Here is a 16,012-nt window from a genome sequence, read left to right on the forward strand (position 1 = left end):
ACTTGAACATTATAACTCCAAATTGAGCACTCTATAGCTCAATAGATTCCATTTTTCAAGTGCTTTCGAATGATAGGTCATATCATCTCGTTTTGATAAACTTATGGGCATGTTATCCGGGTGCCACCCTTTTAGATTCAAAAAATGGGATTTGGGAGATTCCCAAACTCACTAATGGTGTTGTTTCAAAATTTTTAACCCACGTGAAAGGATGTAGCAAGTTGACAAAGACACGTACTTTGTCGTCACTAAATGCGTATTAGTTGTGTATGTGGAAGATACCGCTAATAGGTGGTTTTGTAAAATATAAAATAACTTGGTTGATAGGTCTACGTGGTTGAAGTATGCACACTACTATCAAAATGGTTTTGAATATTCTTGATTACTAATTTTTGTGGCTAGGTTGTTTGTTTTCACAATCATATGTTTTTAGTGTGATGAAAAATGATTGAATGGACTTATTAGCTCTCTTGATAACTTGTTTTTATGAATAATTAAGCTTATGTGTAGAGTTGTAGCAGATTTGGTCACTTAGTTTTATTTAGTATGTTTTACTTGGCAAGCGACTAGATTTTTATTGTTTTCCTAAATGTTATGGGCAATACCAACTATTATATTTAATAAAGCACATTGATTATTTTATTCATCAATCTTAGAGATTTATCCATATTTTAATTATTTTAATGTTTAACTATTACATCAAAATAATTAAATTTTATAAGAGCAAGTGTATAAAGATATTACTTTTTTCAATGAACTAATTGTAATTTTGAATGTGTTATGTAGGCTAACCTTGTCTTTGCATGGGGGAAAGATTGTACCCAAGCTTATGTCATTCTCCACTTTTCTTTTTTTACATTAAATCTACAAGCTACACCTCCCACCACAATTCTACCTTATAAACTCACCCTAAATACAACACCTCATTCGTAACCAACAATTTCAAAGAATTTTTTATGTGACACCTTTAAAATGAAAAGTTGCAATTGCTTTAGACTTTTGATGCATCACTGAACTCCCCTTTCCTTGTTGGCTGACATTGATATGACAATGATTTTTGTTGTCCTCCTATGACCTCACATCAAAGAAACACATTTTTCTTCATAATCCTTTGAAAGGTATCAACTCTCTTTTATACACTAACACCTACTCTCTACTCTCTTGAAATGATTTGATTTTTTCAAAGATTCTTGGTAGAAGGCTTGATTTGGATCCTTTACACACTCAACAAACAAAAGAGTGTGTGCATATATACAAGAACGTAAAATAATTTTAGATTGATTGAAAAGTAAGAGCAAACTCCCACACACGAGTGTGTGGACATATATAGAAATGTAAAATAATTTTACATTGATTCATAAATTAAGAGCAAACTCTCAATTAAAGTGAAACTAGGCACTTTGCTTGCCTAGATTCTCTTGGTGCTTCACGACAATGTTCTCTCGGTGATTTGCATTGAAGCTCACTGCACTTCTCTACAAATGTACCAACAAAAATATTTTTTCAATATGATTCTAGGGTGCATCTAAAATTAAACTAAGAATTTTTTTCAAATTCTTACTTGTATACGAGCATCCATGCAATATCCCTACTTATAGCAACATTAAAGTACAAAAAAAAATATTAGTGCATAATACATCTTTTTGCATCTCAACCGTACAAAAAGATGAATGAATAAAGTTACATACATTGTTTCAGTAACATAAATTCATTATCACATATCAAGTAGAAAGTATAACATCATCTTTCAAAATATAGTTTCACCTTTTGAAAACTTCAATATCTAGAAAGAAATGGATAACATTGTTAGCATTGACTTACACATCCACTGTTCTAAATCATCCCACATTAATTATTGAATAGTGAGCTTCATCTTTCTACTTGAATTATTGAAAGTTAATGTGAGTCACACAACATGCAAAGGTGATACCCCACGTGGCTTGGTAAGATTGCTCACCACACTTTATTTTTAAAAACTTCTAGGAAAAATAGTTTATGCTAAATGTATTCTTGATTTTAAAAAAGTTCAAGAGTAAAAATGTTGCAAGTATTACCTAGGGTAACGATATGCTAAGCCCTAGCATTCATAGAGCAATCTGCGGAATCTAGATGAAACTAATGCAAAGTAACAAAACATGAAAGTGATGCAAAGTAACAAAACATTATAGATTTTGAAACTCCCATTTACTCCAATCTTTTGGTATATCTGATTGATGTGTGAGCTGTCTCTACAATAGTCATCATCTATTTGCACAATATAGTAGAGTTGTAAATAATCATAATACAAAATCTCTCTATATAAAGGAGAGTTTCCATTGGTAAACCCATATATTGGAAACATTTTGATCATCCTCACAAGAGATATATGAATAATATCATTCTTGCTAATGGCCACAATGCCTCTTACAATTACATTTGATAAGTTGAGGTACGATAATAGTTGAAGACTAGTTGGGGCATCTAGCAAAACATAAATAAAAAGCATAAAAATTAGTATTTATTATCAATTTTTAATCATCTCAATTATAAAGATAAGCTCACTTTGAAATTCAAAACACACAAAGAACAAATGAGTAAAGAAAATAAAGTTGATTTAAGGGATCTTTAAAAAATTAATTATGATAATTTTTTAGAATTTTTAAATCATTTCAAATGAAAACTCATCTTACTATAAAAGAATAAAATAATAGAAAATATGAAAGACAACAAAGATAGCAACTTTTATGATAGTGAAATTAAAACAACACTTCATGTAGGGAATTCAAATTCAAATAACTTTTAAGTAGGAAAACAAACAATCAAAGAGAACTAAAGACTTAAAGCAAGCAATGAAAGACTTTACATGAACCAAAGCAAATATTGATAAATTGTTAAATTGAAAAATGAGAGATTTTTGTAGAACTTTCTCATACACAATGTTGATATGGTGGTATTTACCATATCCTATTTCTCACTAAGAAAGACCTTCAATCCATGTAGTGATTTACTCAAGAAAAATTATTTATGAATATGATATTAAGAAGATAAGTACTAAAGTCTTAAAGCTAGAAATGAGAGACTTTACACTTGCACAAAAATATTGACAAACAGTCAAAGTAGGAAATGAGAGGTTATAATACTCTCTATAGAACCCCCTTAAATGTAATGTTAATGGTGGTATTTACCATATCCTCCTTCTCACTAAGCAAGCCCTTCAATCTATGTGGTGATTTTACTCAAGAGAACATAACATAAAGTTGCCAATGAGTAAAGATTGGGGTCTCAATATAACCCCAACCGAGTCGTGAGGTGCATTAACTCTAACTAGAGGTACTATTTCTTGGATATCCAATGCGCAAAAATACACTGCCCTATCTAATACAAAGGTAGAGTATATGTAGCCACGAAGTCTTATAAGGAGACTCTCTTGTTAGATCATTTGCTAGTAGACTTTGGTATTACTGATGTGGTCCCTACATAGCAGTTAAGATTCTATAACTGCTATGTAGTTGGCTAAGAATTTGGTCTTCCATGTGAAGATAAAGTACATTGAGATGCATTACCACTTTATCACCTGAGTGGTCTTTAATGACAGGTCCATTGAGCTTGTCAAGATCTCAAATGACCAAAATCCTTCAGATCTACAGAAGCTGATGGGTTTTCGATGAGATGATGTCTTTTCTCATCCTGCTATACTTTATGTACATTTGTACCTTGTCACTTTTTTCTCATTCTCTCAGCATCCAAGAGTACTCTTTAATTTGTACATCCACTTGCATGGCAAATCAAGCTTTTCACTAGGCAAAGGAATCAAATCCCACGTATGAGTTTTCTACAATGAGTCATACTTTGACTACATGGCCCTCTCCCAAGAGTGACTATAACCTCTACACATGGCCTCACCATAGATAAGAGGCTCACAAGCATCTATCACCATAACATAATTCATAGAGGACACAAATCGATCAAGATAGCATCTATCTCTAGTAGACCATTGCAAAATAGGCTTTGGGGCCTATACCTCCTATCTAACATCATGGTCCTGGGCCATTGGAAGATCAACTGTCGCATGCTATCTAGCTTTAGTAAACCACCGCAAAATAGGCTATGAGACATGTACCTCCTATCAAATATCATGGTCTTGGGCCATTGGAACATCAACTGTTGCAACTATCTATCTCTATTAGACCACCACAAAACAAGCTATGGGGCCTATACCTCCTATCTAACATCATGGTCTTGGACCATTGGAACATCAATTATTGTAGGTTATTTAGCTAGCTATATAGTAACACGAGGCTCTCTTGAAATATCACCCTGTGTACCTCAATGTCCTACTCAAGTTGCTTATGCATTTTCATGGAAACTAATATCATGGTTACAGAGGACCTTTTGAGCATGTGGATCCCATAAGCAATAGCCCATCTAACTTGCACCCCCATAACTAAGAAAGAACCATTTCATGGACTTAGGATCCAACTTATTATGATTGTCCTTGGGAATATGGTAGAAAGCCTCACAACTAAAAACATAAAAACAAGCATATAATGGATGTTTTCCAGACCATATCTCCTCTACAACCTAATAGTCAAGAGTAGTATATGGGGATCAATTAATCAAATATACAGAAGTAGTAACTATCTCAACCCAAAAGTCCTATAGTAAGTCTACCTAACTAAGCATACTATGGACTCGCTCTTGAATGGTCCTATCCATGTGCTTAGCCATACCATTCTGTGGTGGAGTGTATGACACAGTCAACTGACACTTAATATCTCTCACAAAACTACTCAAAGGTTTTAGATACATACTCACCCTCATTGTTAGACCATAGATATTTCAGCCAATACAAAGATTGGTTCTCAACAAGAGCAAGCCAATGCTAAAATGTAGCCAATACTTCATACTTCTACTTGATAGGATATGGCTAAAATTTTTGTAAGTAATCATTAATGAAAGTAACAAAATGCTTCACAACACCTAATGACTTGCAGGGCATAGATCCAGAAACATCATAATGAACAAGAGCTAGAGGCTCACCCATGTGTATAGTGTCACACTTCTTATGCGAACTACGATTCTACCTACTGTAAAGACAATTATCACAAGAATCAAAACACTTATAGTCAAGGGGAAGAAGATACTACAAATGGATAAGCATTTTTATTTCCTTAAGTGACATGTATCCAGGGTAACTATATGCCATGACGATACATGTGGTACTACAGCCACTACCAAAACATAGTCGATAGACCCAGATAGAAGTAAGGGATAAAGAGTGCTAGAATTGGCACCTCATACTAAGACAAGATTCCCATGGGTGATATTCTATGAAGAATCACCAAAAGAGACAACATAATCTGCATTATCCAACCAATTGTCTAGTAGAAAGTAGGGTTTTAGTCAAAGCCAGAACATGGAGTACATCATGCAAAGTAAATATAAAGCTAGAAGGAAACTCCAATTGGATATCTCCAATACTAAAAATATCTAATACCAATTCATTGCCCAATATAGTATATCAAGTCATGTTGCAATAGGAGTGGAACTACGCTTGACGAGGGGTGACATGAAATAAAGCCCCTGAATCAATCAACCAACACTAAGCATAGGTGGATGAGGTATTGGTCAATTGTAAAATATTAAGAAAAGAAGTTGCAAGTGTGTAATCATTACCATAATTATTCTATAATATGACATTAATCTCTTCAATCTTAATGCTAGACTTGCTAGGGACAATGCCATGATCATCATTCTTTTCCTGCACTTTGCCATTTCCCTTGTCCTTGCACTTATTATGAATATTATGGCACTTTGGCCAAACATGACCTTGTTTCCCACAATAATGACTAGTCAATGCGGACTTATGACCACAAGACTCACTATGAGATTGCCCACATGACTGGGAGCAAGACTTTTGAAAGTCTCTTCCCATTACCGCTCTTATCATTATTACCTCTAATTATCAAAGCATGAGAGTTACAAGAAGTATCAACATTCTTTTTTTTAACCTCTTCATTCAAGAGTTCATCCTCTACATCTTGTAATTTTAGCCCATCAGCAAGCATATTTGCACACATAGCAATATAGAATGTGCCCCATGACTCAAGGAATGTAACCAACAATGGAGGAAGATTCTTCTTAAAGTCAATCCCTTGCAAAAACAAGTGGTTGAAAATAGAATGAAATTCAAGTGGGCGGACATGGAAGTTCCCTCCTTCATACGAAGGCCCATGAATTGCTTCAGCCAATATATATGTGAAGTAGGACTTTGAAGTAGGACTTTCTTGTCATAGATATCACAAATCTTCTCCCATAATAACTACCAAAGCCATTTTCTATCCTCATATCTCCAAGGCTTAACCTACATATTTTGCACCAAAACTTGCCGGATTTGTTTCTTTTGATAGCTGCAACTTGTGCCATGAAACTTGTTAATTTGAAGATGTAGGGTTGTCCACTAGTTTCCAAATAATGATGATTACATCAAAGCACATGACCTTGTAAACGATGCATGAACCACTAGCAGACATTGAGCATGCAATTGGTACTGAGAACTATCAAACTCAATGTGTCAAAAGTGGGATACATCCAATGGGCATAATTCTCATGCATATGGTAGATCCCAAGATAACAAAAGAGAATTGCTAGATATACAACAGGCTGAGAAAGTGTGAAGAAGCTCAATACATATCCAAGTAGAATTAATATATCAATGATAACAACTTGACAGAGATAGATATTGGCTCAAAGCATGAATCAAATTAGTCCACTAGGCAACAACTACATCGAAATAACATCCAAAGAGCATAGACATAACTCAACTGAGTCCCACAATCTCATTGAAGTAATCTCAATTGCATGATCCAAAAGCTTTGATCAAATGCAAAATAGCTAAGTAGCTTAACTGACTCCCACCTAGCCTAATTTGAATACTCATTTATGCAAAAGTGGTTCACTCTCTGTGCACAATGGTGATGACTTGATTGCCATATAATGAAAAATGCCAAACAATTTTGTGCCATCAAAACGATTGAATATAATCCCACTTATATCCAACATCATTTCCCATATTAGTCATCACACAAAAGTGACCATTACAGGTGCATGTTCTACTACATTTGTATTTGAATTGAATACTTAGTGAGGAGGAACTTCACATTACCAACCACTTGGGCACATGAGATTTCCTCATAGATGTCCTCACATACATCACTCATGTGAGCATTAGGCCAAGTGATATGGACCATTACATTGGTTGGGAATACCATCCTAACTTTTATGATTGGCTTCTATAGCAATGTCCTAGATTGTCCAATTAGTCTAAAATTACTTATACATATATTGTATTCATATTGTAAATACACTTTATTCATTTGTTTTTCTTTCTTTTCCTTTCATTATTCAATAAGCATTTTTGAGCAATGCAAAATCACATCTTCACAATTCACATATCCTACATGATGCTAGGAAGCATTGCTAGTTTTTAAGGAAAGGGAGGGGGGTAGATATAATTTTTTTTCTTTTAACAATTAGGCAATGAATAATTTTCAAACAAATGAAATATGCTAGCTTATGTACTTTGTTTTTTCTCTCTCATCCATCTCCTTTTTTCTTCCAAATCATCCACAAAAGCACGGGAAGCCTTAGATTCCCTTCATAGAAGTAGAACTAACAAAGTACAATATGGATATAGACATCCTTTTGGAGGCACGGTAAACCATCCCAAGTGTATAGAATTCTTAACTAACTATAATCTCTAGAAGAGGATCAGACAATCACTACAAAAACAAGAGAAGGTATATAGAAAATAGAGATTTCCCTTTTCACAGAGCTATTCCACAAGGCTCTAGATCTACCAGAGCAGTCACAAAGAGAAACTTGAGAGGAAACTAACGTTGTGATAAAAATTCAAATTCATAAAGTAAGAAATGGGCAATGATGGTATTAAGCTTGAGATAATCCTTGACCTAGACCTAAAATTGTAGGCCAAATTGGTACACACATTATTGTCTAGCACCCGCCACAACCCAACAATGAACAAGATCCCCTTGGACATGTTTGAAGATTTGGTTATAGAACACTTGAGGAATGTGAATCTTAATGCCCATACAAGGAGTAAAATTCATGCAGTGGCCAAAGTGCTCATTGTTCCTAGTGAGCATGAGGAGGCCATGATGGGGAGTAGGAAACTTGCAAGGGGAAAGGCTACAAGCAAGGCTGACATGGTTGGCTTTGGAGGTATACTAACCACCATCATCAATAAAGCATTAAATGAAACCAACACAGCCAAGAACCTGATAATAGGTACCTAGGAAGACACTACAACATTCTTAGTGGAGGAGGTAACTTCAAAAGAAAGTAAGACTAACAAGATGGGGTCTAATACACAAAGAAAACAAGGATGAATGTATACTAGAAATGATAAACCTAAGCACGTTTTGGGTTCATCGTTTTTGGCTATTTGGGTAGAGACCAAAGAGTCCGTTGACTCCAAGTCAAAATATGGTCGTAAGAACAAACCAATTTATTTTGCAACTAAGGTCCTAGGTGGGTTGAGCTAAATCTTGGCTTTGCTTATCGGCCAAGACCTCATTTACCAAACTATTCCTTCCAACTAAGCTCAAAATTTCACATGCGCATCCTAATCTACCTTTTTAGATGCATACCCCATTATGTGGTGCAATTGAAGCTATTCATGATGCCATACAAGTCCCAATGCAATTCTTCCCTGAGTTGTCGATGCAATGCGAGGTCCCTACTACTCATAAAAATCCCTTCTAGTACACTTATACAACTCAAAAGGCATGACCTAATTACTCAAATGCGAGTGTACATGCATTCATTGTAAATGCAAGTTAATTCTCTAGGATGGTCTATGGAGTACAATTGACCTATACGGAATATTTATGTACCTTCACAATCTATGATGGATATGTAGAAGCTAGATCCTAATACTTGACTTTTCTTTGCTATAACTATAGATATTCAATCTATATTCGACAACCCATGATTATTAAACCCTTTGCAGCTATCTTTCAAAGTATGAAAATTACCCGATGGGAGGTAAGACTTTTTCCCTGATGATGCCTATGATTAAATATCTGATTTCAGTTTTTCTAGAAATGATAGCACCTGGTTTTGGAGAGTTGAGCTAGTGTTTCTGCTTGATACATCTTTTGTGTTGATAGAGGCATCTTTGCCCGATCCTTCTCCCGTAGTCGCGGCTTTTCTAGTTACTTGGGAGAGCTTATGCTTTGGGGTCATTTTGGAATTGGAAGCAACCTTCACTTTCCACAAAGGTCTCCTTGGTGCTGGAGTTCCCTATGCTCGCCTTATCTCGCGGTTGCTGGAGGCCATCGATGAGGTGACTACAGGACTTGCAGCGAGGAGAAGCAATTCTCGGGCCTTTTCCCAATAAGGGAGTTATTCTTGAATCATTTCTCTCCCTCTCTTACTCTTCTTTACTCTAGATTTCCCTTCCCTCTCCTCTCTCTCTCATTCTCTCCTTCATACCTCTCCCTCTCCTTCTCTTTATCAAATTTTTTGTGACAAAAGGGGGGAAAAAGAGGAATAATGGGCCTCTTGAAAGAAAAAGGGAGGAAAATGAGTTATAATGGGGGGTTTTGGTTAAGGGGGATGAAAAAAGAAGACTATCCCCCTTGTGCAGGGGGGATTTTATAGGGAGGGGGAGAAGGGTATTACGGGGAGGGGGTGTGATACAAGGCCTTCTTCCTCTTCCTTCATTCAGATGGTGAGAATTGCCTTTGTGCCATGCAATTGCCAGTTTTTTCCAGCTCCCTCCCTCATCTTGTAGTTCAACTTCTCCTCCATTCTATGGTTCCACTCCTCCTACCCTCGTTGACATGTGCAGTTGGACTCCCTCTCCCTCTGCCACCCATATGGCATTGACATGGAGAGGTGATGAAAGAAAAAAATTGTTTTATTTTATTTATTTTTCTAATAAGAGGGGGGCATTTATGATGATGGTGGTGGGAGAAAAAAAAGGGGGGTGTCATCATTAAGGCGGAAGGACAGCGGCCTATTACATCCTTCCTCCCTTAAGGAATCGAGATTTCCTCATCTCGATAGGAATTGGGGGTATTGTTGGTTGAGAGTACTTTAATCAATCCATGTGGCAACTTATTTTGGATAGTCCTTCCATTGGATGAGGTACTCTTTGAGGGTTCTACTCCTCAATCTCTTTTCCTAAGTGTCTAGGACTCTATCTGGCCCTAGGTTAAGGACTCCTTGGCTTGGCATTACAACTTGTTGATCATTGAGTTTTTAGTAGGCTAACATGGAATACGTTGTGAACCTTTACGTTGTCAAAGAGATCGCACAAGGGCTGCAGAACACGGGGTTCAAGATACAGCAATGGAATAGACTAACAAGAAGAAAATTGAATTTTTGATGCCAAAGTTCACTATATTCCTTGTCAAGTGAGTTACATGAAGTTTATGTTCAGAAAAATTTGAACATATTCAATTTTACGTTCAGATGCTTGAGTTCAGTTTTTCCATTGGCACTTGATAAATTCAGCTGGATAACAATTCCTGTGAACAAATTTTCAGGATTCCATACAAAGTAGGAGTCTAGTAGGCATCAAAAGAAGTATGCTCAGTCAAGCACAAATGAGGAACAATCTGATTGTATCTCCAAAGCCAAAGCAGGGTATTAAATTGTCTTCATAAAAAGGTGGAGTATTCATTTCTGAGAGAATATAGGCAGGCACTTCACTTAAGCCACAGACATGTTGCTACTCTGCTGGTCTTTCAAGCCTTGTGCTGTGGCCATGCAGCCATCCACTCCCTGCTCCCACTGCTCATTATTCTGGCTATCTATGACTCAACTGCATGTCTATCCAAACGATGCATATCACATGTACATATGCATCCATGTATGAATCTGCCCTGTAACCAGATGTGCTGTGTTAAGTCCCTCAAAACTCCACCAATTGTATTTTTGTCCACTGTAACTTCACACATAGGAGTTGAAGAACAGTGAGAATGGGAATTGTAACTACTCATTAGGACATCATCTTAGCTTGCTGGGAAAGAGCCAAATACTCAAGGCACTGAGTAGGGTCTGGTACAGACGAGGCATTGTTCACAACTGCTTGCTGGCATAGCTGTCCACATATCACTCCACCAACTGAGCAGGCTGGCCCTGCATGCAAGCTGCTCTCCGTTGCAGCATCTGTCCGCATGGCCATACTACTTTTCAAGAAGACTCAGGTGCTTCCAAATACTTGTAGCAACAGCAATCTACTGAAAAGATTGGAACACTGCGAGGCTGCTCTTTTCTAAGAGGGAAATCTTCTTCAAGGCAGCTGTCCTGCGAGATGCTTGTGGCATATGCCTGTTGTTCTGCGTCAATACTTCTCTTCTTTTCTTGAAGGCTGCTGCGCTGGGAGATGCTTTTATCATATGCCTGTTGTTCTGCACCACAGGCGACACCGGATGCAATCGGCAATGCACTTCCGAGTAGATGTGATATTGTCTGCAGAATCACAGATTCAAACACGAGAGACCCGGTTGACTTCTGTCTGTGTCTCTTCAACATTTTGAGCAGTCTTGGCTGATGTCTCCATAAATATCAATCCATTCTCCTTTGCAAATTGTTCACCTTCTTGAGTGCTCACTGCTCGCCTATGATCAAGATCACACTTGTTGCCAATCAGTATGATGGTCATGTTCGAATTAGCATGATTACGAGCATCCTCTAACCAACTTGACAAATGGTTGAATGTTTCCCGCCTTGTAATATCATACACCATTAAAGCACCAGCAGCTCCACGATAATACGACCTTGTGATAGATCGGAACGATTCTTGCCCCGCTGTATCCCAAATTTGAAGCTTGACAGGCTTGTTGTCTATGGTAATCATGCAAGCACCAAATTCGACACCGATGATAAGATCATGGACGGGCTGGAAACGCTTATCTGTGAACTGCAAAAGGAGGCAAGACTTGCCCACCCTGTGTCTCCGATGATAATGTATTTGAAGAGGTAAGCGTAAGACATGGTGGAAGGGGAGGATTGTAAGGGTGCCTCTGAGTACGTGTTGGGCCTCTCTCTCTCTCTCCCCCAAAAAGCAAAAAGGAAGGGCCCCCCCATTCCCATTCAGGCGCAGCCCGCCATTTTTGCCCTTTTCAAAAATATCCTCCTCCCTGAATAGACTAGCTTTATTTTCATTAGAACTTCTTGCCTTTTGGATCACTAGAGAACATGTGCTTCACACGTCTTTAGGTGTTAGTAAAGATTAGGGTGTTGACAATACATATCATCCCATTATTCCACATATCTCAGTCCAGAGAATTCTCATAGCTTAGACTTGCTTGGGGCTATGCAGAGGGCAGTACCAGGAACACAGCCTCCTAGAACAATAATAGAGATGCATCACCATGATAATTCACCAATACAACCCAGCCCTCTCTTACAGTGTCAATGAGCTTGTATACACCATGACCTTTGCCTCAGCTCTTGCCTCACGCACACAATAAAAATTAGCCCTGTTTACAAGAGCAGAAGATTTAGGAGTCCATTCCTAACGATTTCTTGGATCCAAAGTGCAGGAAATATATACATTGGCTGCGGATTACTAAAATGCATCACACAAACAATAAATCACACGCAGAAATTGACACAAATGCACAACAAAAATAGAGGTGTTCACGGCTCAGATGTGCAGCAACACGACATCCACCCCCTCTAAACCTGCGCATCCTCCGGATGTGCCAACTATCCAGGATCATTCAAGTCCACAAATAGGTCAAGTCCATCTTCTGATTCTAGTAGTCCTGTTTCTCCATCGGCTTCTTCATCTATGTCTTCTGTCTCTTCTGCTTGACTTTCACCTATCTGCTCTTCTTCTGTCAATGCTTCAAGTGCATATTCTTCATCTTCTCTTCTCTTGAAAATCTTGACTCGTTTTCCAGCAATAGGCACCCTCAATACTGTTCCATCTAATTCAGCCAGCTCATAAGTACCATTGTCAAAAACCTTTTTCACTTCATACGGTCCAAACCATCTTTGAACCATTTTTCTCATACTACTATGCTGATTTTCTAGACTACTGTCGTAGACTAGAACCCAATCTCCTTCTTTTATGGCTCTAGGCCTCAAGCGATGCCTTAAATCAAACCTGTCCTTATTTCTGAGACGGGCTGCCTTCAAACGGTCAACAGCTAGCTGCACATCTTCTGTCCTTCTCTCTAGTTGACGAATCCGAAGGGCTAACAGCTCTTCCCGTGATAAATTCTCATGCCACGGAAGAACACTCCAAGTGAGAGCACAAATTTCAGTAGGCATGACAGGTTTTTGCCCATACATCAACTCCACAGGCATGTATCCAGTAGTCACACTATGTGTAGAGCGATCAGCCCACAATGCAAGAGGTAGTAATCTCGGCCAATCTCCAATCCGTCGTCTACAAGCTTTTGCCAATGCTTTAACTATTGGCGGATGTCCTCTTTCACTTTTGCCATTTCCCTCTGGATTATAGGCAGTAGTAAGAGCCAATTTAATTCCAAGCCGTGAGAAGAATTCTCTAGCTTCATCAGCATCTAGCTCTCCACGATCAGCTGTAATCTTGCCTATACATCCATACCTGCAAAATATTTCTTCCAACAAGAATTTACATACTGTAGTGGTGGTCTTCGTCCGCAACGGTCTGCCTTCAACATAGTTTGTAAGATCCTCCCTAGCCAAGACAAGATATCTCATCTGCCAAAGTCCCACTGGCAAAGTAACCAAGTCTACCACCCACTTGTAATGCATACATAGTGGATAAGTCGGATGCAACTCATCACGATGTCGCACTAAAGAGTAAAGCTGGCAGTCCCTGCAAGTTTCCACAAAATGAGAAACATCTTTATACATCCCTTTCCACTAGTATCTTTCTTTGATTTTCTCATAGGTAGCCCACACACCTCTATGTCCAGCCCATGAGCTCTCATGAAACTCTCGCATAATCTGTATTTGCATTGCTACATCACAAACTACTCTCAAGGGCAAACCTCCTCTCTTTCTTGGATGCTTCCAAAGAAAACCATCCTTCAAGAAATACCCATAAGCCTTCCTTCTGATTTTCTTGAATTCATCATCTGTCCAATCAGCTCTTCGAGTCAATGAACTTAGATACTGTCCAATTTGCAGCCACTCATCAACATAAAGTTCTTCAATAAAAGCTTCAACAGTAGATACATGACAATCATGAATAAGGACAGAAGCAGCAAACTCTGTTTCATCATCTTCTGCAAGCATTGACTCCTCATCCTCATATCTCGCTCTAGAAAGCATGTCTGCAACTGGGTTATCTTTCCCTGCTATGTGTCGAAATTCTGGATTCAATGATTTGATATAGGCAATCCACCGAAGCATCGCTATATCTGGAGTCGAGCAACTAGTAATCATGCCAAGCAAAGGCAAACAATCTGTTTCCACAACAACTGAAGCTCCAATAAAATATCCTTTGTCACACTTCAGTGCAGTGACTACTCCCCACAACTCTCTTTTGATCTGTGGGTATCTCCTTTGTCGCTCATTAAGAACTTTAGCTCCAAAGCGGATAGCATACCTATTTCCATCAGCATCATCCTGTCCCACAGCCCAACCTATGCCAATAGGGCTAGTATCAACTGTCAACATGATAGGCCGTCCACACTGATAATCCGCCTTGCGTAGAGTAGGAGCTGATTGCAACAGCTTCTTGAGCTTACGCATGGCTTTTGAATGCTTCTCATCCCAATGAAATTTCTGCCCCTTTCGAAGCAGCTGATAGAGAACATCTGCAATATGAGCAAAATGAGGAATCCAAATCATGTAAAATACACAAGCTCCCACAAATCTCCGCACCTCTGAAGTAGTCGAGCAATACTCTGCAATCCTGTTTATGGCATCCACCTTTGCAGGAGAAGGCTTTCTGCCATAATATCCAACCATATGCCCAACTATGATGACTTCATTAACAGCAAAGACAGATTTCAGCCCTGAAATCTTATATCCAATATTTGCAGGATCCCTCAACATAGGCTGCTTCATAGCTTTTTCAATCTGCTCATCACTATCAGAAGGAAGCGGGCCTGCAACCGGCTTAACCTTCTTATCAACTGTTTTATATTTTGTGTCAACCTTGGCATCATTCAAGCACTCTTTCCTTTGCTGCAATTTCTGCAAATTTTCAGCATCTTTCAACTCTGTTGGCTGAAAAATTTCAGCCTTTAGCTCTATGGACTGCATGGGTGCAGCCTGAAACTCTGTATGCAGAAATTTTTCTGCATTCAACTCTGTTGGCTGATTGAATTCAGCCCTCGGCTCAATGGACTGCATAGACGCATCCTGAAACTCTGTATGCAGAAATTTTTCTGCTTTCAACTCTGTTGGCTGAATGGATTCAGCCCTCTGCAATTCTATTAGCTAATCAAGATCAGCCATAAATTCAGTTTGCTGAGTTTTCTCAGCCTCTAACTCTGTTTGCAGCATAAAACCAAAAATTTCCTGAAACATATCCAAGGTTTGCACAGGTATAATCTTTGAACCCTTGCATACATCAATTTTCAGCATTGCACTCATCTCAAACAATGTATCTACATAAGACATCCCTTCATACAATCCATCCACATGCTCTTCTGCTTGCAAGATACCTGCATTCTTCAACTCTTTCTCCTTACGACCAATGTACTGCTTGGCAACTCTAGGCAAATCTGAAATTTTCTGATAACTTACTGAACTATCTGAAGTAAATCCAACAAAGTTATTGGAGAAAGACTGGCTGCCAGGAGGCGAGATCTCCTCTTTTCTCCGCTCCGTACCACTGGTGTCTCGCAAGACAGCGGTACCTAATGAAAATCCAACTCCTTCGCAGGTAGTGGTGCCTCACGCAAGGAGTCCCTGTTTCTCGGATGATTTACCCCAACAGTCATAAACTGAACAGCTCGCATACCATCTTTACTGCGTATCCGCGCATAAGCTGATCTGTCATCCATCACTTTTGTTTCCATTCTTGCTTCTGTAATGAAAGGCTGTCCAA

General features: G+C 38.5%; 1 pseudogene; it reads right to left on the reverse strand.

The window, feature by feature from the left end:
- Positions 1 to 11,202: 11,202 nt before the first annotated feature.
- Positions 11,203 to 12,062, reverse strand: LOC148011516 (ras-related protein Rab-2-B pseudogene; annotated as a pseudogene).
- Between the last annotated feature and the right edge of the window lie 3,950 nt (positions 12,063 to 16,012).

Source organism: Lygodium microphyllum, chromosome 28, assembly GCF_053477565.2.
Source record: "Lygodium microphyllum isolate KBCC chromosome 28, Lygodium_microphyllum_v1.1.10, whole genome shotgun sequence".
In the NCBI taxonomy this organism is placed as follows: domain Eukaryota; kingdom Viridiplantae; phylum Streptophyta; class Polypodiopsida; order Schizaeales; family Lygodiaceae; genus Lygodium; species Lygodium microphyllum.